Here is a 4,103-nt window from a genome sequence, read left to right as displayed (position 1 = left end):
CAAAGGATGGTTTAGAATGTATATTAATAATACATTATGAGATGATTGTATATGCCTTTAGAAAGTTAAATATCACGAGAGAAAGTAGACAATTAATGATTTGGAGTTAGTGGCTATAATATTTGCATTAAAGAAGTGAAGATATTACCTATGTGAGGTAGACATGAAGCCTATTAAGTTGCCATATGACTTGGAAGTTAAAATGCCTATTGGGGAAAAGCCAAGGTTTGATTGCTAGTGGGTTGAATAGAAATTCTGAAGTATGGGTTGGAAAACGTAAGTTAGTGATTGATCTGGTAGGCTTAACCATTAAGGGAACGATATTGTCTTAGATGAGAATTTCGAGGGCAAAATTCTTTTTAAGAAAGGAAGGATGTGAGGACTTGAAAGTTTTCTTATTTTTATCGAATATTATTGGTTTATTTAAATATTTATTCACCCGTTTTCTCCAAATAATTTATTTCAACCATTTTATGTAACGACCCCATCTCCCCCTAAGGCGTACCAGAGGGTTCGGCGGGCCGCCTGCCCAGCTCTCGCCGGGACTCAGTCGTTCTTTAATCAAATCCAGAACAAATCACAAGAATAAATAGGGCAGCAATCCAAACTTAAAGTGGAACTTATATACATTGCTATCTCAAAAGGAAGTACAACCATCAAATGTACAAAGGTTCTCACTTCATCATACAACTAGCCCGTGCCAAGCACTAGGGCGAGAACCATTACAAAAGAAACAAAAGACCTAGACTAGGCTAGTCTATGCTCTCATCCTGCTCGCCGTCCCCTGTTAAGGAAAACAAAACTAAAGGGGTGAGCTAAAAGCTCAGTGAGGTTCCAAACAGATAATCAAACAATCAAACAATCAATTCAATACATTAAATATGGAGTATCAATAATTCAAGAAACATTTACAATGGAAAGCAATAGTAACATTCGTTAAAAGGATACGGCTCACAAGGAGCAATTCGTTCATTCGTTCATTCGTTCTCCTAACATTTCCCCTTATTCCTCCAATCATTTGAAAATGCATTTTTCGTTTATCAATAAACCCTCGTTCGTTCGTTCATTCATTCATTCACCCCCGTCCTGGCCGTTGGCCAGTCTCCACCAACCTACAGGGTAATACTCGAGTATACCAAACGTTCACCCAAGTCCCTAATCGCCCGACCGAGTCCGCTTCTGGCTCGAGACGACCGGTAACAAGGGGCAATGGCCAGTTCAGCCCAAAAGGCTTACATTCATGCGCAAGTAACATTTCAATCATTAAATCCTTAAAAATTGTACAGTTATTTAGGTCGAGTGCGATAAAGTACACACTCGCCTAGAAAGCTCGTTTTGGAAATCATTAAAAGCAATTAACACATTAGCAAATGATAACAACAAGCCATAAAGTCAAATAAGGAACACTCACCTAGATATGCAAAATAACGTGCAAAATATCCTTCCGGATATTACCCTTAGCCACCAATGAAACCTAAGGTTGAACAAGAGAATATATTACAGTTTATCGAGCAAAACATTTAAGGGAAACAAAGAAACCCGACTAATTAGGAGTAAAACGTGTAAAGATGACTTTCAAGTAAGAAGAGGGTTGTTTGAACCCCAAGATGAAAAATCATGTTTTAAAATGGAAAACCGGTCATGGTATTGGCCAAACAAAAGTATACAAGTTCAGATAGAAACCTAGCCCTCGAGCGAAAATTTGGGCAGCACGCCCTTTGTGTTTACCTAATTTTCCAGCCATTTTGGCTTCATTATTTTTCCTCAACCACAACCCAACATCACACATAAGCAATTCAAGTCAAGAGCCGTTCCATAGGCTCACAATATCATAAGAATAAGAATTACAACAATCACAAGTGCAGAAATTCAACTTAGCACAAGACAGATTTGACGTACGAATGCGGAAATAACATATCCGAAGCTACGCTTATCGGATTGAGACAAAACCTATGCCGTTTCGAAGCTAAGACACAGAGGTACAACATTCATGAAGGTCACTTAGTCCAGTTCCTAATGTAACTTAGTCAAATTCTCAAATTACTAAACCAGAAACCAATTCGTCGGCTGTTTAAACGCAGAACACTGTAATGGACATATCTCAGAGTACACAAGTCCGAATCCGGTGTTCTTAGAGGTATTTGAAAGCTAATTCAGAATAATACAACTTTCATGTTTTGTCAAAAAGCTAAATCAGAATGGATCCTAGTCGAAAAACGTGATAAACTGGACTTAACTGATCACACGGACTGCTAGGGAAATACTTAAAACAGGAAGGGTATTTTGGACTTTTCACATCCTACGTTGCTCCAATTGAGCTGAAATTTTGTAGCCACCTATAAAATACCATTCTCTACAACTTTCATTCTTTGACCTAAGGCCATTTCAGCATTTAACATACAGCTACAAAACCGGACAGAAAGGAAGAACAATTTTCCAGAAATCTGGAATTTTCGGTTTCTAGTGGAATTTTCTCAAATTTCTGGTTCTAATCACCACCAAACAACCTTATATAACCTTAATTGCAACATATATTAACCATACACCAAGTTGGGCAGCAATTCAGCAAACCCTAGTTCATAATACCACAAGGAAAACAACACCCAAGACATGCTAACAACCGTTATTCACCACAAATTTGAGTTGCTAAGCTAATTTGAACAAGATTAGGAGTAAAAATTGGGGAAATCATCATCCTTACCTTGCTTAGTGTCTTCCAAGAGCAACCCTAGCTTTCCCCTTCAAAAATTCACCAGCACTTCACTAAACCAACATTCAAAGGCAACTTTAATCGGTTTACTTTCGTTGTTTTCTCACTTTGTAGCTCAAAATCAAGAAGAAGGATGGTGTTTTTTTCTTGCTCTCTCTTTCCCTCTCTCTCAAGCTCGACCAGACCAGAAAGAAATGAAGGAAAGATAGCTGGAATGAAGGATAAAAAGGCAAGAAAAAAAAATTAATCAAGGAGCCATGAGGTGGTGACACTTGGCACCACCAAAGCCATGTAAATTTTTCTCTCTCTCCCTTGTATTTTTGGCCACAAATTTCGGTCAAAACTAGCTGGAAATAAGGAGATATTTTGCTCAAATATCAATGAGCTTATGTGGTAAGAAAGTGGTGGTCCAGTGGTGCGTTCAAACGGTAGTGCGCGGGACCCGCCGGTTCGCGCCGTTTTTCTTAAAACTCACGTACTAGGGTTTTTACTTCCCATTCACTAACCTTATATCATTGCTACCAATCACATATTATTTCTCACTTAAAAGTCACTTTTAATCCTCAAATTTAATCCTTACTCTGTACCGAAAATTCATCCGGCTAAAAATCACGAAAACCCTAATTTTGCTCCAAACTTGAAACCGAAGCGTAAAACCCTATTTTCTAGGTTTACTTACACTTATTGTGAAATAATTGGGTAGTGGGCTTTGATAAATAATAATTTTCAAATAAAAGGGTATTTTTGAGAAAAATACAAGAAATTTGCGAGTCCTCACATTTTAAGTCCATTCGTATCGAACAATGTCTTCCTTATGTTTTTAAAACGTCCCGTTAGCGAATTTAATTTTTGAAGGTTCGTTTAAATGAGGAATAATGAGTACACATGTTTCAAGGTAATATTCTATCCGAGAGTGCAATTATCTTGGAAAATTAAGAATGATTAATAGTAGATTAAGAAAATTTAATTGAAGAATTAGAGGTGAATGAGTTCTAATTAAGCGTATACCGCTCGCGCGTCGATAGTTTTTTGAAAGACGCACTGATACAAATTTGTTGGAGATTTGAGAAATTAATACTAGATTCATGTGAGGACTCATGTTTATATCTCTAAAATGGTTATTTTTATGATTTATCACCCAAGTATTAGTTAGTTATACTATCGTTACAAGAATTCTTTAGAAATTTCGCTCTATCGCGCACAAATCGAAAGTACACGTTTTCGCGCACGTGATTAATTGAGAGACTTTAAACCCTTATTTTTAGACTATTAAGATGAATAATAATAATAGTATGGATGGAAGTGCATTAGAGGTTTAGTGCACAAGTGAAATAAACCCGAGAGAAAACGAGCACGAAACGCGCGTGTACGCGTACTATTCATAGTTGACTTT

Source organism: Coffea arabica, chromosome 9c (assembly GCF_036785885.1).
Source record: "Coffea arabica cultivar ET-39 chromosome 9c, Coffea Arabica ET-39 HiFi, whole genome shotgun sequence".
In the NCBI taxonomy this organism is placed as follows: Eukaryota; Viridiplantae; Streptophyta; class Magnoliopsida; order Gentianales; family Rubiaceae; genus Coffea; species Coffea arabica.
The sequence above is the reverse complement of the archived record's forward strand: the minus strand, read 5'-3'. Positions refer to the sequence as shown.